The sequence below is a fragment of the Ambystoma mexicanum genome, chromosome 2q (assembly GCF_040938575.1).
Source record: "Ambystoma mexicanum isolate Mex_15411 chromosome 2q, UKY_AmexF1_1, whole genome shotgun sequence".
Lineage (NCBI taxonomy): Eukaryota > Metazoa > Chordata > Amphibia > Caudata > Ambystomatidae > Ambystoma > Ambystoma mexicanum.
In genome coordinates, this window is record NC_090924.1 from 140,645,364 (window position 1) to 140,667,318 (window position 21,955).

Sequence of the window (21,955 nt, forward strand, 5' to 3'; positions counted from 1 at the left end):
CCACAGCTCCACCACTTTAACAACAATTATGGGACTATAGTGAATACATAGCCCACGCCATACTCTGAGCCTTCTCCTGTCACTTAAATAACAGGTGTTATGTTTATTCAACTCAATGGCGCCTGTTTTATTAACCTCAGATGTATTACCGACTGAGCTAGCCCAGATCGGATTTCAACACTTGTCTGGCATAAGGGGCAATGCCCACTCAACTCAATGAGCTATCTAACCATTGGGAGTTTGGCCTCCAGTGCAACATAAATTAGCAGCTGTAGAGAATGGTAAAGCTCAACACGTTGCACTCCAAACTCGAACTCAATGGTGGAAGTTAAAATAACTCTCATTCCTTATTGTGCAAGTCCAAAAATTGCAATTGCCTTTTCAATCTGGCGATACCTGCAATAAAGGTCCACACACGCCAACCACATCCTCATTCTTGGCAAAGAGGGAATCCGCAAATATGAATCTGCAAATGAACACATATAGCATGTTCAGCATCAGAGCCAAAATCCTGAAATCAATCATTGAGATCTTGAACGTAAGCTGCTAGTGCTCTGAAACTAATCTCCCACCCCATGTTGGCTGCAAATTAAAACATACATCAGACCACCGACTTCTTGAGTGAGAGCAAGCTCTTGGTGATCACCTCCCATGGCCTCCCATGACTCAGTGGGGTGCACTTTGGCAAAACATTGCCCCATTTGCCATCAAGAAATACCTTCTTGTGTGCTCCAAGTGTAGACTCTGATAATGAAGAGGTAACAGTTGTAGAACAGAGAAGTACCAGCAGTGGACACAGTCCGAGACCTTGCACTGTGTGACATGGGGCTCAATGAATCTCACCACAACCAGCAATAAGTGTCTGCTTTTATTCTTAAAGTAGGTACACCAAGAAATGGGGGGTTCCATGTAACTGTCCCTCAACCTTGAAGGAGGCTTCCACCTCCCTAACCCAGGCTTCCGTTTCTCTACCGCTGCCTGTTCCAAGATCGGTTGACAGCCAGGGCATCTTACTGTCTAATTCTCTCCCTTACCCCAGGGAGGCCTAAAGGTTGTAGACTTATCTAGGCCGACTCTTAACCTTCGTAAACTTATCCTCACTCTCCTGTTGCCTCTCTTCTCCCTGTCCTCTCCCTCACTCTCTCTCTCTCTTTCTCCAAACTCCATTCAGTCATTCAATCACTCACTCACACCGAAATTGGAACCAACCTTTCAGTCCCAACACCTTACCATCACTCTTTCAAAGACCTTCAACCGTCTCCTGCAACACTCCTCCACCCTCTACACCCTTCTTTTCTTGTGGATCTCTTGGTACACCACCCTCTTCTAGCCTCCCTCATATACTTGACATCACAACTGCATCTGCCTTCCCCTTCCTGTTTAGTGGCTCTTGTCAGCTACCATTATTTCCCTGGACGAGCTGCTCCACCGAGCCACTCCCTATCTGAGCTATAACCTTGAAATCCAGGACTTGCCTTGTTAGTCTTCAAAACACTCTCTAACCCTGCCACCTTTTCACTCCCCATATTTTTCCAGCAAGCTATGTTTTCAGAGGGAACGTTTGCTCTCTGATTTTATGCTGCCATTGGTCTCTGTTCAAACATGGTTTGGGGTGCATTCCATGTCTCCCCTTTTCCCTTGTAGTCCCTTGACACTTACAGTTTTTCTGCTGCTGTTCCACTGCTCCCCCCGAAGCCCGGAGGGGGGTTGGCAGAGTGGGTGTTTGGTGTTACATTCAGTTTCTCAGAGGGAAACCCAAGTCCATTTCCATTTGGGTAAAACGTCTATTTGTCCTGATCCAGGAGGAGTATTGACAATGAGTCCCAGTTGCATTGTGGTACTGGCAGTCCCTGCATTCCTTTGCACTGAATCAAGGGATCCCTGATCCATGACAGGTTTCTGAGGAGTTTAATGCATGCTGGCCACCATATGTTCTGAAAGCGTAAACAAGAGATCTGGCCAGGACAATGGATGATAGTCATTGGTTAGAAAAAATTGCACTATTTGGCATACACAACACCAGGCATTCCGGTAAACCAGGGACAGAGGGCCGGCCCCCTCATCTCCCCCATCTCTCACGACAGGGTCAGACCCTCTCACAGCTGCCGCAAATTCACAAATGACATAAAATGAAGAACCACCCAAAGTGCCTGCACTCTGTGGAATTCTATTTGTGTCTGTGCACTGCTGCTGGAGTCCACCGTGCAGTGGAGTAACTTTGCTGAAAATGTTGGGGGGGACATGACATCTGATGAAAAGGTGCCCCAGCTAAATGAATGGGGACAAAATGGTGTGCCATGAAAGTTGGGTGGGACAAACACCCCTATCCCCCCCCTAAAATTACGCCCATGCCACCGTGGTCATGCCACCACAGGAGTGTGGCACCTCTATCACGCTGGACTGGTCTGCACCATCCCACAGATCATCTGTCTCTTCATATATTGCAAATCAAAACTTGTATTTTCTTCTTTTTTTAAACACTATTATGTTTTGCAGGTATATAAAAGGTTAAGTACTATGGTCAGGGGTGTAGGTAGGCCTGGAAAAGATCTGGGGCTAGGCTAATGTCGGGACTGGAGGGACTCGGGGCTAGCTAGCATTTTAGTTGTAGCCCCTGAGCTTCTATCCGGGGCTACAACCAAAAGACCCGGCCCTATAACCCCCTCACCCCCCTGCCCCACCTAGCAGCGCCTCTGACTATGGTACATGTTTGAGCCACTTAATGGTGCCATTGGTAAGGTAGTTGGTAGCATGCACAGTTTATTGTCCACACAGGATGTCTGCACCATGGTTCCCGCTCTCTTCCTAATAACGCCCTGAACTACTGTTGTTTTCTGTCCTTACAGCACATTGTGAGCGGAACCTGGTACCAGGGTAGGCCTGCATAGCAGCTGCCATCCCGCAAAGGCACTGCGTTAATAATACATGTGGTCTGGGCTGAAGATAGTGGCATCCAACACCTGTTCCTCATCTCTCCACGTTAGCTATGATCAATGTGTGCAGGCGGCCAATCAATACGGATTTAATAAGAACACCCCGGGTAAATAGCCACCAAGACTGATTGCCTTGCCACCTAAGAAAAGTAGTCCCGGGATGCGCGAAGAGAAATGATTTCTTGAAGCGCAAAGGACTTTTCGCTTTCAGATTACTGAGCTTTTCAGTATTTTGCTCACAAGCAGTTTGTAAAGTTTTCCTGCTTTCAACTGGATGACAAATGCCTCTCAGGTGGGGTTAGTGTTGAACCTCGAAGGTGACTCAGTTTCTGGGACTGTGTCTTCCTGGAATAGCGTCATTTGTCTTCCGGTCACCACAGCTTTTAGGTAGCCCATTAAAGGGACACTCCTGAATGCATATCGAAAGAATGTGGTCATATGCTATTGGTACATACCTTCATTCACTAGTATTTCTGACTTACAGATTTACAGAGCTACTGAACTGTCGGTATCAGGTAATAAAATTGCAGCAAAAATGTCACTGGAAAAAGAAATTGCGGCATTGGTTTGACCCGGTAAAGGTGTACCCCATTATACCATTTAAGGGGAGTGGGGGTTGCGGGGGTGTCCTTTACATGATTTTGGCAGCAAAACCACAACATTTTTGCCGCAATATTTTGTATACACAGCCATTTTTGCCACGATTTTAAGACATGGAACCGAACTGACATGGCAGAGAACATGGTTCTCTACCCACCCACTTGGTTTTCTACACCGCAGATTTAATAGAATGTAAATGGATTTCAGCAATATTGTTTTGTAAGGTGAATTACCTGTTGTCTGAAATATCAGCCCATACACAACTATATTGACATCAATTAAAATAATTGGGGTTTGCTGCAGTTCCCCTGAATGTGTGTAGTTTAGGAGACCTTATGAACCATGACTTGTTCCCTGCCATGGTTCTTCCCATTTACTCTTTGGATGAACCCTGTGAATTACTTGGAGCAGTTTACAAAAAGAAAAGTATGAAGACAGCTGCTCAGCTTGCTGATGGGTTCACATACATCTCAGCTTCCTCCATTCCACTTAAAATAGAATTAAAACCATGTTTGAACCCGATCTTACTTGATGCATAGTTCTGCTCTGATAGTTGGATCACTGGGAAGCTTAATAGGTTGGGGGTTTTGATATTTATTTATTTTATTGTTTTTATATAACGCGCCTAACACCAATACCTGAGTTCGGTTTCTAAGCGTGGATCCGGGATTCAAACCTCTGTTCCTCTGCGTGGCCTTGCTTGCAAGACCAGCGCCCTATGCGATCTTCCGTTCACATACAATTGTTCCTACTGTTTAGCATGTTTCTCATGCATTTCAGAAATTGAGATTTCAAATTATTCTGTGAAATTTCACTTACATATTTCATCTGTGTCAGATTTGACTCCACGTCCGATTTGAGCACCTTCCTTCCAACGCAGCATGTCCCACACCCCTCTTCCCACTAGTCCCTGAAGAATTCCTTGTACCAAAATTCCTTGCCATCAGTTGGCTAATTCCTGACATCTTTCAAGCACAATAAACCGACCGCAGAGGTAGATACACCAGATCTATGTGAAGCTGCTTCTTTTAGAATGTCAGTGGTAAAATCACAAGCCCGCTTTGTCCTCGCTCGATTATTTATCCGCCGTCCCATTGATCGCAGGTAAACTGAAATTCTGCAGCCAGAGTTTTTACCACTGGCATTTCAATGCTGGCATAAACATCCTGAACAGTGAAATCTCTTCAGCTCTCTACACTCAGAAAGGGAAGTGTCAATATCAGTTGTCGCGGGAGGATAGCTCAGGGGCAACTTGCTCGCCTTGGAAGCAAGACGACACAGAGCAACACAGGTTCGATCCCCGGGTCTGGGCTTAGAAACCTCTGGGTATTAAGAGTGTTATAAATAGTCTATCATATCATATCAATGGCACAACCACATCCCAGACCCCCACTCCACGAATGTTCTGTGAACAGAAGAGTTTCAAGCACTGAGAATGGTTCTGGGCTTGAAACCACCAAGGTCCAGAATGTCGGCCGAGCAGCGATGGTTCTCATGGCTGAATCCTGGCTGACTGCAGTAGTATGGGCAGGTGAAATAAAAAGGGGGCTTATCCAATGTAGACCTCTGCTCTAAAGCATGAGTGCCTTCGGTTAAGGTTAATTTGGCATGCCCACCATTGCCATTAGACTGGTCTCCCAAAACCAGATTTAACATTATTTGCAAGGCTCACACCAATGGGGAGGGAGGTGGAATAGGCTCGGCAGGTGGCACCACTTTTGTCTTACTGTCACAGTCTTTATATTCTCTGTGTGCTCTAAAAGTGGTTTGTACTGGTTGGGGTGAAAGAAACACCTGTCTTTGATATCCATGCAGTGAATAAGGGGGTTTGCTTGTGCCTTTGATGCTCCAGTATTTGGATATATATTCTGTGGCATGATATGCTGTCATGCTTCAGTTAGGAGACGACTATTCAACTGAGATGTGCCAATTTGCAGGGTGCTTTCTCTATTCAGCAGCATTCTTCCCCAATTATTCTGAATCTCTGTTTGGATACTCCTTTGTACCCCAGTTGTAGGATGCAGTAGAGAGCATGAGTCAGAGTGTTTCATACAGTTCCCTGATCCTTACTAGAAAACAAGCCTTCAAAGGTATTTTCCCCAGGAGTGGCTAAACACATTTGCATGCCATTGCGGTATCCCACATTGGTTTCATTTTCTTGCTGGGTCTTGATAATGCTCTCCTAGCTGGAATAAGGCAGCTGAAGGATATTCATCTGGGAACAGCCAGAACATGAGACGGACAATTGTTCTGGGTTCTTCAAAACCACCCAGTGTATCCTTGGATGTATACTAAATGGCCTTTTCACAATTCACCTCGGGAGAATTGACCTAATTTAAAAGGTCAATTAGGACATATATGTGGGGGAAACCCCCTGCACCCCCACCCAATCTAAAACCCCCTAAAAACCCCCACCCAATCCTACATTATTTATAATCCAAAACCAACCAAATACATGTATAAAATAACTAAAATAATATAAAGGTCAATTGTGCAGAAGGTCAATTAGGACCACTATAATTAGGTCAATTAGGACAAAGGGTCAATTGTGAAAGGTCAATTTGGGTAATACCTTATCCTTAAATAGTTGCCTTTGTTATCAGAAATGGGGGGGACAACCTGACTGTGAAGCCCATATGAAAGCAGCCAAGCGAGATCCCCAGTCACGCCTTAGACTGAGAGTCTGCTGAGATCATTTTCTTCACCCAGGCCACAGCTTTTGAGAAACGCCTTTCATGGATGCCCAGGACCCTTGGCAATCCACTCTGTGTCCAACTCTTTATGAAGCCTGATGTGGAGGTCATTTGCCTCCACTGATTCATCAGCAAACTTCTCTCTATGCCCCATCAGATTAATGGCTGAGACTTTAGGATAATGAGTCCTTCTTATTTGGTGACATTCCTAAGCTTGAGGTGTGACATGTTGTTGGCAATCATCTTCCCTATAACATTATTTCCAGGTGTGCACTATCACTGGGCGACAGTAATTAATGACGAGCTCAGTGAACCAATGATAGGGCTCCTATACGGGCAGTAGTGATGGGAAGATGTATTATTAATGGCTGAGCCCACAAACATTTTTTTGTACCAAACCTATTTTTAAAGATAGTAAAAAAGGTTCGGCATCTTTAAAAGCAGCATTCTTACCGCATATGGTTACTCATTATGTGGCCTTCCAGATGTGTTGGACTACAGCCCCACTGATTCTTCACCACTGACCTTGCTGACTAGGGCTGAGGTCCAACACATCTGAAGGGCCACATTATGAGTACATATACCTCAGAAAGTAACGTGCATGTTCAAGGGAGACTCCCAAATGCTCACCGTAAATAACATGCATTTACAGATGTGTAGTGGGTATGAAAGTAATATGCAATATTATGCCACACCATCTACTTTATTCCAACACACATCTGTATCCTGGCGATGCACACAGCTTGAAATATGTATCCTCTGTGCCTGATATGGTGGGCTGTACACAAGCCCACAAAGTAGACTGCGGTTATAAGGGGGATTGTAGGACAACTTTTTTATTAGAGAGATTAAAGAGAGAGAAAATCCATGTGTGTTAGTATTGAGAGAGAGACCGAAAGCGAGAGAGAGATAGCAAGGAAGGTTCGAGGAAAAGAGATGAGACAAGCAGAGATGGGACAAGCAGTGCATGGAGGGTAGCTCAGGAGGATAGCTCAGGGGCAACGTGCTCGCCTTGGAAGCAAGAGGACACAGGTTCGATCCCCGACACGGGTTTGATCCCCCGGTCCGCGCATAGAAACCCCTGGGTATTAAGCGCATTATAAATAACCTATCACATCACATCATATCATATCATGGTATAGAAAGCGAAAGGGAAAGAGAAGGGGAGAATTTGACTGGGATGGAAATGGAGAGGCAGACGGCAAGGAGAGAGAAGTCAAGGGAGAAGGTGAGAGATAAAGAAATGAGAAGAATGTGTTCATTACCTGTTTCTAATGTTTTGTAACTCTAAAGCACACATTAACGACCGTGCAGTCTTTTATTAGGCACACTAACTGCTTAGCGAGGTAAATAAACCTTAACCGCAAGCTCAGAGAATCATGTTGACTATTGCTAGCTACAAGACTTGAAGTGGCCTGCAGCACTTTTTGTTCACTGCCATTGCGGTTTTGTTTTCTAGCATAATTCACTTTCATTGCTGGGTCCAATTTCTGAGAAGCATTCTGATTATTTAGCCATAAAAGGTAGTCTTTATTGTCAAGAAGGATCCCCAGATTTTTTAATGTTTCTCCCCCGGTTGTCATATAGGGAAATTTGACACGGCACATTGTAGGGTTTGCCCGCCTATCATGGGAACCTCCGCCTATTGGCTTATTTAAGACATAGAACACCAAACCTTGTATGAGAATCCAGTTTTAGTTGTTTTTAGTTTGTCTCAAAAACATTCCATGCGTTTGGCCGCATGACAGATCTTCGAATCCCTAAGGCTTGGAAGCCAAGAAGCAGTAGCCTTCAAACAATTGATGAACCATCCAGCCCGAGCATGGGAAGAAGGCGATGCGTCAAGGTCAGAGAATGGAGCGGTCGAGCTGTTGTCAGAAAAGCAAATCGTTGAAAGGATTTTAAATGTTAAAAACATCACACATCAATGTGATCGATACTGGCCTCAATGCCTCGATGGCTTGAAACTCAACTGCCAAGTCTGTGTTTCGGCTTTGAGAGCAGAGTCGCATCGCTTATTGCTCGGTCCTTACGGTGGTCATTGACACCCCTTCGATAAAGTGTGACAGAAGCGGGTAATGCTATAAAGTACCGAACAGTAACCACACCATACGTTGTGTCTCAAGATGGAGATGCTGGTTGCTCGTGTGATAGGAACAGGAAGGGAGTTTCGAACTTTCAGAACAATCCCCCAGAGTGTCTGACGACCATTCCAATGACAGTGGTGCATAGTGCACATCCCAATAACCTAACATGAGGAACAGAAAAGAACTACATTGAGGGTATTGATTCGACTCTGGCTAGAGTTATGCAAGCCACCCACAGGAGCAACGCACAACCTACTGTGCACATTGTCCCTTCAATGCCGCACCAGCATACCTCTTGATTCAGATCCACTATTCTCAGCAGGAATGTGTTTGCAGGGGTGAGGAATGGCTGCTGGTGCAAGTGGCCAACAAACGGCTCCTTCAGACACTTTCCAACATCTGAGCAATCTTAGTCTGACTGACCCCTTGTGGATGCAGAGCTGGGTTCAATCCCATCTCCATGTGGAGCCAGTAGATGTATTGCACTGTAGAGGGTCCAATGCCACTTTCAAATTTACATCTCTGTTTCAGAAGTGATAAAGGAAGTCAATTTTCATGGCAAGCCTGAGTGTTTTTACTCACAGCACTCACATTATGATCCGGTCTGGCAGCGTTGTTCCGGTCTGGCAGCGTTGCTCCGGTCTGGCAGCGTTGCTCTTTCCCCTGTGCTAAGGAGATTAGGCACGTAGAAAATAACATTCGGAATGCCACGGATCACAACGAAAATTGGTTTTCACTTTGATCTGTGGCCACCACTCCTACGGGGCATCCAATACCTCTGTTCTGTGGGTGGGCAGATTCTGGGTACCGAAATGTTTTTTGCTACGGCATTATTTCACACACACGTACAGCTCACACAAATCGAGATGATTTTTTATGAATCATGCCCTTAGAACAGGGGTCTGCAACCTATGGGTCTCCTGATGTTTTGAACTACAACTCCCAGCATTGTCAATGCTGTCTAGGACTGATCTGAGTTTAAGTCCAAAACATCTGGTGAGCCAACGTTTGCAAACCACTGTCTTAGAATGTATGTTGTGTTAACCTCAAGCCGTTCTCCTACATTCCATGCAGCCGATCAGCCCATTCTCATTGTAATGCTTCATACGCTACAAGCTCAAAGTTTGTGTTTTTCAAATATTGTTCTCAGTTTCTTACAACAAGAACACGCATTAAAATAACGTGTGCCACACATACACCACAATAGTTGGGCAATCGCCAACACCGTCTCCTCCACACAAGGTCCACATGGATAAATGCCCGTGTCACATAATGAATGAAAGATACTCTTTGCCTCAGATCGCCAAACCGGATGTTAGAAGTGTACATGCCAGGAAAGGCCAGGAGAAAGAAAAAACACACGCCAGGTGGTGCCATCACCCTTTGGCCAATTTACTAACCAAACCACGCCACAAGCAGGCAGGGTTGCACAAGCCACTGGGTTGAAAAGCATTTCCAGTGGGCACGCGTCTTACTTGTTAGACCCTGCAGATATGCCCAAGGATCCATTGGTATGCTCTGCTTTATCCTCACCAAGGGTGCCACCAGGGAGTAATGGCTGCAGCAACCTGAGCCCAGTTTTGTAGCATTACACTCCTAGTTAAGTGATGCAAGGATCCATTCATTCTAGATGCGCTTTGATAAGTACTAGACTACTGGGGTTCCCTGCAATGTCTCCCTAGCATATTTGTTTACCAGTGTAGAATGATGTACATGTGTTAGCACCTGTTGCACTAGTAGTGAGAGTTGGGGGAAATCCGATTCAGATAGAAGAAAGATACAGGTTGGTGTTGTTTTTTCAAGCAAATAATGTGTAGGCAATACGAGGTTTTACAGGGATAACTTCTTCATTAGCATGGAAAGGTAGTCATGTGTATATTTCCACTTTGTTTCTTAAACTCAAAATGCTGTATCGATTACATTCCTGCGCTGTGTTCTCACCGCGGCGAAGCTCACGACCTTGATAGTGATCTAAAGTTCAAGTCACTGACTTTCCCCACTGCCCCAACATCCAGGGTATACCTTCTGAATATTTGCAAGAAGTGTCCTAACCACACCTCGGATGCACTAACCTCGCTTACCACTCGACAGAATACTTGCTCTACACCTGTTCCTTGGAAACTTGCATAATGCTCTTGTCTTCCCCTACGCCGGCTTGCTCTGTAACAGTGAGCCACCGGGATACATTTCTCCACTCTGCCCTCAGACCCGCTGAACCTCCCACGTTCCTCTCCTTCATGTGGCCCCTGACGTCACGTGTACTGATTTGATTTATTTCTGTAGGGCTCCAAGACAGACTCAACTGTATCCAAGCGCCGATGGAAACTATCGCAAAAAGCTTAGCGAGGGGTGGACATTGTATACGATCCAAGTGGGAGCTGCCACTCTAAACAGATGGGTTTGTAACTTCTTTCTGAACTGCCCCAGAGACTGAAATGCTCTGATTTTCAATGGGAGCTGGTTCCACAGTTTAGGTCCAAACGCTCCAAATCTCCTGTCCCCCCTGGAGACTAGTTTGGAGCATAGGAAAATAACCAGTAGTTTATCTCCAGAGCGTAGGTCTCTAATGTGACGATACAAAAAGATCTTGACACTAAGATAATCTGGGGCTAGACCATTGAGGCATTTATACATCAGACAGGCCACTTTGAATTGTATTCAATCCTCTACCAATAACCAGTGAAGGGATCTATGCGGGGATCTACTAGCTCTCTATAAAACATATATCCTTTTCAATCTCCTGCTCCTAATATGTAAGTCCATCATGGAATCCGCCCCCTTGCCTGGCCAGCTCTACACAACTGTACCCTCCCCTCACACCCTGTAATCACAAGCCCTACTCATTATCACAGCACCCCATGTGTCGCTTCCCTGATCCGTTCCTTCATTCTCCCTGCACCCCACAATAGAACTCCCTAAGCCAGAGGTAAAGCATCTTGCCACTCTTCCGGACTACAAGACTGCCCTAAAAACACTCTATCAGGGAAAGAAGCAGCCCCCACTGTTCCCCTTAGGTCCCACGACCTATCTTACATTGCACTCTCGCATTGAATGAATGCACATGACAGTACTCATTGCAAAAACCATTCAAATCTATAATGTACATTATTTGGTTATATGTGATTTTTCCTGATGGACATTACAGAGTGGTATATTCCATCACAGTCAAAACACAGAAAAACACCGATTTTTTAAAATATGTTTTTAATTTGGCAGGTCCCCCCCAGATTTTCCAGTCTTACAACGCCACCTCAACCTCATCCCTACTAATTTTAACCCCTTATCCCACTACCCTTTAAATATTCATTTAATGTTTTCTGTGTTATTGCCCGCAGTGAAATGTACCCCTCTGTAAGGTTTTAGCTAAATTGACTGGGTACCCATTATTTGTATTGTTCACCTGTGATGTCTTCTGCCAGGGCTCCTACGTGAATCTCCATGCTCCTCCAGGGGACTCTCAAACTACGCCATTTGCACTTGGACCTTTTCTGCTGCACCCTGCTGTACGGGATTGCTCTGCTCCCCGTTGGAGCCCTCACCTGCGCGCTAAAAAACAAACACATCAAAACAAGTACAACAAACACAAACCCCCTTCTTCCCATTAGCGTGTAGTGCATGTGTACGATCCTTTTGTTTGGTGCATTTTATACTTTTCACTGATGCACAGTGCAGAGCTGACATTCATACAACCTTTCTTCTGTTTTTTCATGAAACTCATGCTCGCACAGGTAGTTCCATTTTTTTTTAGGTTACTTTAAATGTGTATTACATTTTAATAGGAGATTACGTGTTCCCGTTTATTCAGTTACCAGTATTTCAACTACAAACACGCCTGTTAGAATGTGTGTACAATGCAGAAAGTAGCCACGGCTGAGGGTGTCATGACCTTAAAATTAGATGGAAATGCAAAGCTTTCTTAGATCAATGTTGTGCCCATTGTCAACTTGATGCTGTGCCTCCTTTGCATCACTATTGCCAGCAACTGTGCTCTTAAGAACATGGCCACGCATCTGATAAACAATTGCGTGGGTCATCGTTTATAACTGTGAAATAGCAAGGTCTGCAATTGCATTAAAAACGTAAGATGCTCACACACCAATAGAACTGATGCAGCCATCGACAAGACCCTTGTGCTGTGCTTCTTGTTAAAAAAAATAACATTTTCAATATTTAAAAAAAAATACAAATTGCAAAGGGCACTGGCCTCCTGCTATCACAAATGATAGTGCCCCCCCCCCACCATAGGAAGTGACAATATGCATAACACATAGGCCCAACGGCCAGTCGCTAATCTGCCTATCACCACTTCCGTCCTTGCACCTATCCTACGGCCCATTGTCTTGATCCCCAAGGATGCCACCTTCATACGTGCCAACGTGCCCCGTTTACGTCGGTAGATGCTAGTCCGGACCTGGTTCTGGCTTTTCATCCCCACATGTAAGCACCTTACCTCTGACTGACCCTTTTCATTGGCCGGCCGCCTACTAAAGCCTTTTAGATCACATTAAACCCAGATGACTTGCTATGATATGATATGATATGATAGGTAATTTATAACGCGCTTAATACCCAGAGGTTTCTAAGCGCGGCCAGGGACCGAACCTGTGGTGCTCCGTATCGTCTTGCTTCCAAGGCGAGCACGTTGCCTACTGAGCTATCCTCCCTTTCCTCTTAAGTCTAGCGGACGTATTTAGAGATGTCCTAATACTTTTGTGCTGGATATGAAAAAGTGCATTAGAACACTGTAAACGCTTAAGAGTGACCATTATGTCAAATGGATTCCACCTGAGATGACGATTCATGGGCACTAGAGCGGATACGAGGGGTTTGCTGACCAGCCTAGAGGGAGGTTAAAGGGTCCTAAATACCTCAGAGGAATCATGATTACTCCGGCCTGTAACTAGCCCCATTAACACCAGAACCAACCAGGGCGGGAGGGGGTTTATCAGTGGAAACAATGTAAGCACTAACACCATAAGGGCCCATGCCGACAAAGGGCCACCATCCATAGTGGATCTAAGTGGCTGGGATTCTTCCGAGAGAACGCACTATGTAACCTTTCCTCCACCGATGAAGATCTCTACTCCGAAGCCAGACGGTGCATCCAAGGCAAAAGCAAGATATGACCAGGTAACAAGTTGGATGGGTCGTCCCCCAGTGATCCCCATTGCCAAATTCTGCAAGCCAATTGCAGCTCGTGCAAGGGGGGGTGGGAGGAATATATTTACACGAGGTCCCCAGACGGGCCCCAAACCAGTACAAACATATGACAGCACTTCTAAATAAATGCACACATTGTATTTGGGTAGTAAGGGGATGCCTATTTATAATTCTGGAGCAAATTGTACATTGCACTAGGATTTGCCAACAGTGGGGAAATGTCTTTGATTCTGTCAGAATCGACTTCAAGGACCCAGGCTTGCCTAGGGGCATATTGAGTTTTGACAGGAGATGCCATTGCCCGGAGAACTTAGTGCCCATACTCTGGAAAACATGCCTCAGTGGCCTGTGCTCTCGGGAGCAAATGCTGTCCCATTGGGTGATCCACTCTTGCCCAGACCCTTATAGTAACCGGTCAGCGCATCTTATAGAGGTCTTCTAATTTATGTCGAGAAGCCCAAGATATGAATGGAGCCGCCAGTGGGATTGAACTGGGCCCTTGGGTCACTGCACCTAATCTTATTTAACTCTATTATGAATGCAATGTTTTGTTTGAAATATTTGTAGTTATTTTGTATATGCTGTGAAACACTTTTACGGCTCAACGCCGAAATAAAGTAATACAACAACAAAGCGGTATATAAAATTGCACTGCCCTCTAAACAAAGACAGTTTTCTGGAGCAAAAAACATGCCTTTGTCGAAATTTGCATACCCACAATGCGCTGCTCAGTACCGCTGCACTGGTGGTGAACATCCAATGGTAGCTACCGGGTGGCAGTATTGCAGGCGTGGCTTAACTGAAATGGCCTAGTCTACTCTCACCGTTTTGGGAGGATAGCTCAGAGGCAACGTGCTCCCCTTGGAAGCAAGATGACACAGAGCCAACACAGGTTCGATCCCCGGGTCGACGCTTAGAAACCTCTGGGTATTAAGCGGGTTATAAATAACTTATCATATCATATCATTAAAAAAGAAAGACGTAAAGAAACATATCTCTGACAAATGAAGGATATAAATTGAGGCTGAGAAAGTGGTGATTCGGCTGGCATATTTCTTTCTGAGCGCTGAACTTTCTCTTTGGGTAGAGCTAATCTCTGAATCCAGTCCAGCCCTGCTGTTTTGTTGCTCCCTTTGTTTTATCTGTATTGTAATGAAAAGTGACTGTTCTTTAACATACTGGAAAATCTTGCTTGATCGCTCCCAGTTTTAAGAGCTGCAGGGGGAAATTAAGATGGCGCTACCCACACATTACCGACGAAGTTCCCTGGGCTTCTGCAATGACATAATTCAACATTAAACGGCGGAGATGCACAGTGCTTAGTGAATTTGTCAATTGCAAATGTACATCAACGAAGGGACGGATGTGATGTTATCATATTTATATAGCTATTGTCTGTAATTAAGTCCCACCACTGTAGAATTAGAGTAAAATTGATAACCGTCATTAAAAAATATGTGCTGCGTCATTTTGTCTTCCTTTCGGTACACCGCGCTCTGGATGGAAAGAGCCCCCGTGGGTAGATTAAAATAAACACGAATAGAATCAATTAGGCCTCAGACTGCACAGTCGCAATCACATTAAAGGGGAAGGCGCCACCCCCTTTTCCTATCAAAGTGTGAATGGCACATGAGAGGACAGCCTTCATCTGAAGGTGCTTGAGAATGTTTTGTTTTGCAAATCACGGGAGGCACTAGTTTACTGTGCACGTAACATTTTATGTGACTGCACAGATTTAACCCCTTGTTCTGAGATTCTTCTATCTATAGGCTACAGTCTATACCCTTAACGTGCTATGAAAATGTTCACTTAATTCACTACCTGTGTGGCTGAACGAGAAAAGGTCTGCCAGAAGCTAAATCTAATAATGTTTTTGTTTCTATTTCAAAAGTATGCTTGCGCTATTGATTTAGAAATAAAAATAGGACACACCTATTAAAATAGAGTATATCACTGGACGGACTGCAGCATCAATTTATGATGGAATATCCTCTTGAGGGAATTCACCACTGCCTACAATATATTAATTAGTACCTGGCGAGGGGTGGCGGCCTCCCAGCCAATGGGGAGTCTCAGGACGCCAGTGTTACCAGACTGTAATCCCGCCCACCTCAGCCTCCTCAGGGCTGGCGGCTGCCATCTTCCCTTGCCGGGGAATGAGGTAAGTGCTTCTAACCCCCCTGCCCGCTCTCCCCTTCCCCCTATTTCCCTTCCTTCCTTCCCACCACACACTTACCCGCTTTTTGGGGGCAGACGTGCTGGAAACACTTCAGTCTCCAGCGCGTCCACTCCCTACCTGCGACTGGCCACCATGTAAAGGAAGAAGGGACTACGCATAACCCCTTTTCTCCTTTCCATGGCAGCTATTTTGTTTTGTTTCCTTTTTTCCTTTTTTTGTTAATGGCAGCCATGGAAAGGGAGAAGGGACTACGTAATCCCTTGTCCCTTTCCATGGCATCAATTTTTTTGTTTACTTGTTTTTATTGTTTTCAATGGCCGTCATGGAAAATTGACTTTGTTTTCCCTTCCCTGGTGGCCATTTTATTTTACTTTTATACATTATTGTTTTTGTAGAAAAAATGCTTTTAGTACCCCGGTCTTACGGGCTGGGGTAATAATAGCAATAAGTCCCAAGGTAGGGCGGTATTACCACTTTAGGGTAACTATGGGCCCTAGGGCATTACCTGAAGTGGTAATGCCCCCTCGCCCCTGCTCGGCGCTTATTTATTAAGTAAAGCCTGACTACTGTTGTTATGCCTGAACACTTGAGCATCATATTGGCAAAATGTTTTACCCAGTCGAATAACTCCACCCCCAGCACTACCCAATTTATTAGGCCTGAGCGAAGAAAAGTCTTTTAATTTGGGACAGTGGATGATTACCATCACTGTACATATTCCAGGTGAGGCGTTATTGACATTAGAATGCCGTGATAACAGCCTGGGTGATAATTGAAGTTCTGGTCGGGAACAATGGTTTGGACAGATTGTGCAACTCTTGTTGAACTCCAAAGAGAAACCTACGAGTAAAAAGTCACCAATGGAATGGAGGAAGCGAACTTCATGAAGAGCCCTTTTTCCATTTCCTTGAACAGCTGTGATTCCGGGCAGAGGACACAGGGTAGTGGCAGAGTGGGAGTGGAGACATATACGTTGTATGGGTGCATTGGTACGCCAGGTGGTGGAGAAAGGGAATCGGCCAGAGAAGCCAAGATGCTGCTTGGAACGCTGTCTTGTACCATTAAGCAAAAGTCCATGATTTAAGCAATCAGTTTGGCTGGTCCTGGATGCTTAAATAAATGACTCAACTGCTGGGAAAAAAATATGAATGCATAAAGGTGATTTTCCAAATTAAGTATGCAATTGGATCAGTGATGGAAAGGCTGAAACTAGGCCACTAAAAGTTTTTTTTTTTTTTTACTCTGCACAACGTGTACCTTGTTGATGTAATTACCAAATTTCAGCATATATCTAATCAAGCCTTGATGGGAAGTTTTGTGCTGATCTTGAGAGCTGAGACTGCTTCGGAAAACAGAAATTTCATTTTTTTGCATTTGTATTTATTTCAAGAGCAGGTATGTTCATTTGAATTGTTATTGTTATTTTGGTAATACCGCACCAAAGCCCATAGGCATCCAGGCACTGAGAGAAAGATACAGTGACCGAAGCTACTTGCAGGAGTTCATACTAATTAAAGAGATGCGTTTTTGATTGCTTCCGGAACGCAAAAAGATCCTTTGTCTTACGCAGGGATGCCGTTAGAGCATTCCATGACTTGGCTCCTTGGATGTGAAAGGCCCTGCCGAGCCCACAGGATCGTTTCACTCGGTGTTGTACTAATAAGAAGTCTTCGGCTGACCTAAGATTTCTTTTGGGCTGATAGATACTAACAACATCCTTCAGATAAGTTGGAGCATTCCCAAAAATGCATTTATGGCAGATAGTTAGTAGTTTAAACTTCCACAGGAAGCCAATGTAGTTTTTTCCAAGCTGCAGTAGTAGGTTCTGAACGTTTCATCTGAAAGATGATGCGGGTGGCTTTATTCTGAACTTTTTGTAGTTCTTGGTTTCAGCTTTGCTTGCCCCACCTAGGAGCGCATTACAATAGTTCACACATGGCAGGATAACAGCTCTCACAAGTTTAGTACGATTTTTGACCGAAACAAGTGGGGTGGCTTGACTAAGCACTTTGAGATGATAATTAGTGCTCATAGTGTTGGCTGTGACATGGGCTTTACAATATAGGCTGTTTTCCATGAATGTGCCCAAGGTTTTAACTTTCTGCACAACCTTGATACAGCTGCCGTCTATCCTAAAGCCTGCATACTCTTGGCCCAACTGGGTTTGTGCCTGGCGGGGGCCTAATAGCATGAGTTCCGTCTTTGAGGCATTCAGGCAAATCCAATTTGTGGACATCTGCTGCTTTATCAGTGAATATCACAATAACATATTTACAGATGCTGAATGTATGCCCTGCTAATACAGTAGAAGAGGTAGTGAATACGTATTCAAGAGTAGAAAGTGTGGGGGGAGAGTCAGTGGACATAAGGAGAGAGCGAGGAGGGTTGTGGAAGTGTCATGCATTTTTGAGATTTTAGAGGAAAAGTAGTGAGCAAAGGCATTAGTAGAGAGGGAGGAGCTGATGGATATTAGAATGGGAGGTGTGAGCAAAGCTTGAAGGATAGATGGAGGTGTGTGTGGGTGATTGTGAAGCGAGATTAGGTTTGTTAAGTAGGAGGATTTTTCAGACTTCAATATAAATGTGAAAGAAACAAGGGCTTTTTTGTAGTCTAGGAGTAAGGCGATGGCCAGTGATTTGCACCAGCGTATTGGTAATGCATGTTTGTTTTGGGGTTCTGGATCTCAGATGTGATTCCGGACTGAGGAGGGGAACAGGAAGGTGTGAATGTGTGTGTACGACAGTGTCAATGCAGGAGGCATGACTAGGGGAGAGAGACAGGATAGTGATTCTCACATCATGACGGTAAATTGCAGGGCACACTATCTTTTATTCTCTCTTGGTAATTGAAGAAGGGAGAGGCAGAGTACAGTGTAGATGGACTGAGACTTTAGTGAATAATGTCGTGATCAGAGGGGGTTGGGTCGATGGACAGGTCAAAGGAGGAGACAGAAAGCGAGATAACAGCAAGGGTCGGAACGTTTGCACCAGATTGGTTAGGCTGGCCATGGAGTGAGTAGAGAGAGTTGTCAGATAGGAGGGTGTTGCGTTGAAGTGTGGCTGCTGCGTGGGTCTTGGGAAGGTTACACCCCCCCACTCCCCAACATGGTAATGGGTATGCCAGTGGGAATTGAATCCAGGGGAATATACAGGTCAGGGAGGAAAGAGTTCAAATGCCACAAGGTCAATTGAGAGACAGACATTTAGAGGAGTAGGAGAGAGACATATTTACATGAGGAAGAGATTATATCAGAGGGGACAATGAGGCACTTGTGAAGTCGTTTTTGGCAAGACAACAACACCCTTGCCAAAAGGTTGCAGAGAGGGGGAGAAGGTAGCAGATTTAGTGTGGAGAGCCGCTAGCAGTATCAAGAGGGGGGATCCAGCTTGATGTGATAGCAGGAAGTAAAGGGTGAAGGTGATACGAGTCACAACGGTCAGTGATGTGCAATGACCTGTTGCAGCGGGATTGCCCATGCTGGAGACCAAGTGAAAGAGTGTCAGCAGCTGGAGCAGAGAAGCAGGTGGCATGTGATAGGTGAGGAGGATAGATGAGGTTGAAGAGCCTTGCAGAATGGCTGCAAGGGTTTGATGGGTACAGGTGCAGGAGGAGCGGAAGAGGGTGACGAGTGGTGAGAGTGAGGTACAAATTAGACTGAGGTGTGGGGGGAAGGCTGTGGGAAAGGGGGTAAGTGAGCAGGGGGAGGAATTGAATGAAACCAAGGTGCAAGATGGAGGACAGAACACATAGGCATGTTAAGAAAGTGAAGGAAGGGTTTATCCTCAAAAGGGAGAGGGTAATTGGGAGAGCAGAAAGGAAAGGGGAAAGGCTTTCTGAAAATGAGTAGCCGTAAGTTTTTATTTGGGCCAGAGTCGAGGTACGGGTAACCAAAAGACAGTTAATAGCCACAAAACCATGAACACTTCAGGGCATGCATTCGACAATGTTATTTAAAATAATGCAACAGATTGATGGTATATGCAGTCATTTGAATTGAAGAACCAAAGAAAAATGTTAAATGTAAAAAGATAGCATGACCGCCCAGAGCTGAAGAAGCTTTGAGTGGAAAAACCACAAAGAAAGCTCCAGATAAGATTTAGAAGCAGGTTTATTGTCCTCCCTATTTCTTTTTTAGTTGGGAGTACAGTTCACTTTTTGGGAGCATAAAAGTAATTCATATTCCCAACTCCCAAGGGGAGTATTTTTTAGGTGATTACAAACTACTTAATAATGAATGTAAATGTAAAGGTACATTTATTTCTGCATTACGGTTCCTCTTGGGATGAGTCTGTAATCCTAGTTCCTTGGCGTGCCGCTGCTCTGTGATGCCACTTACCTGTCCCAACCAGTGGAGCTGTGTGGCTGGAAGCGCGGGGCTGGCTCCTATATTTCCATTCTTTACCATTGTTTGTTGGGGGCATTTGACTGTTTTCACGGAATTAAATCTGCCTGTTAAGCATCTCATCTCTAGATAATCGATGGAATGTATCATGGATGAAAGGAAAAGAATGTCTTTCAAAAGTCCTGCACTTCCCATGGGTACTGAGGACGGACGTGTCTCCCGGCCTTTCACCGGGGTCACCTCCTGAACAGCCACCCAGTCATCTTGCGATGGTGGTAGGATACATCAGAGCTCGATGATGACCTAACACACTACTAGCAGTGGGGTACGAGACCAAACAGACAGCAAACAAGGCCTCTGTGACTGTGTGATGGGGGAGGTTCTGTCCCTTTTCTGAGGGGCAGCTGAGCCCTTCTTTGGGTCGGTATATTGAGTACCCTTATACCGGGTAGTTAATGCGCCTTTTAGTAAAGTGCTTAGCGGTAGGAGGAATAAAAAATAAAGCATTATACAGTAGCACTCAATACTAAAGTGTGCAAAACATCCTTGCACAAGCACTGACATTCTTTGGAGACCCATGTCTTTGGTATTTTATAGAGCCAATCGGATGGAGGACACAGTCTCGGGAGGATGGCTCAAGGGCAACGTGCTCACCTTGGAAGCAAGACGACACGGAGCACCACAAGTGTGATCCCCAGGTCCGCACTTAGACACCGCTGGGTATTAAGCGCGTTATAAATAACCTATCATATCATAGCAAAAGTTGTTTCCATCTTTGGTGCGGTTTCCCTACTAGTGATCCACAATGATCTCCTTGAAACGTATAAAAGATAACTATGCAAATATTCAGCTATGGCAAGCATTTGACAACTTGATGAGGGTGCCTACACCAATAGTTGGGATTTTACCACATAATAAGGGCGTTTTAGCACGGGGGAGGGAACTGCAACATATGGTATCTTGCCTTAACCTTGATATGCATTATGTCCTTTGCCTGGGCTACATAACCCACATCTGGGCCCATAACACCTGTTGCTGCCCTGTCTGCAGGGCTGTAATTCCACACTGGAGAGCAGTTACTGCATTGGCGTGCGCAGCTGAGAGCCATTCCTCCTTCGGTTGCGTCGAGTTTGGCGTTAATCGCTCGCTCCTTCCTGCTGTTGCGAGGGGCCCCCTTTTCTGGACACTTCAGACCCTCTTCAGGGCATCACCACACATCATCTCTGCTTGAGTGGAGTGGTTGTGCCGCTCCTAATATTCTCCCTGGGCACCCTGGCAGCTCTGCTTAATCACGTCTCTTTGGGGAGACGCCTTCCTGCTCTTACCTCTAATCTTGCATTTCGGCTGGGGATACATTTGCTAATTAGCGCACAGTTATTCACAAACAGAGGGGTTACAGGATGACCAATAATCACACTTGTTCCATCACTTGAAAACAAGTGCCTGCAATAGATGGGCTTTCTGGAAGTAATCTGTGTGTGCAGTGCTGCTCTGTGGCTGTCTAAATAACTGGCCTGGCCATCCCCAGCGCACCGCTATTCACTTTATCGAACACCAAAAGCTGAATGCCTTAATCAGCGCTATGAGGCAGGCCTGTGGCATGCAGTTTGGAGACAGAGGTCAGCGGTAGGTGACGGCGTTCGACCCAATGAGCTACCTAACACGCTTCCTTTTATAATTTATTGGGAACATGAGCAGACATAATAATATTAATATCGCATTTTGAAATAGTGCTTCGTGTTGGATTTCTGAATCTTCTAGGTACTGTAATGGAATTCATATTACCCTGTTTAATGACAATGTAGGGGTGATCTGGCCCTGCCGGGACATGAACATGTGCCTTGCAGACGCCCGGCAGCTCTCTGAGGCAAGTGCTTAAATCGTTGAACTACCTCACCTACAACGCGGTAATACACAAGCTGCTGTTCCTTCTTGATGCCTGTGAGTCACTGTCTATTCTT

The 21,955-nt window shown here is 45.1% G+C and overlaps 1 protein-coding gene across 1 annotated transcript in view; it reads left to right on the plus strand.

The window, feature by feature from the left end:
- Nucleotides 1-21,955, plus strand: part of XYLT1 (xylosyltransferase 1) — a 969,342-nt gene that overhangs the window by 236,401 nt on the left and 710,986 nt on the right. The window lies entirely within an intron of this gene.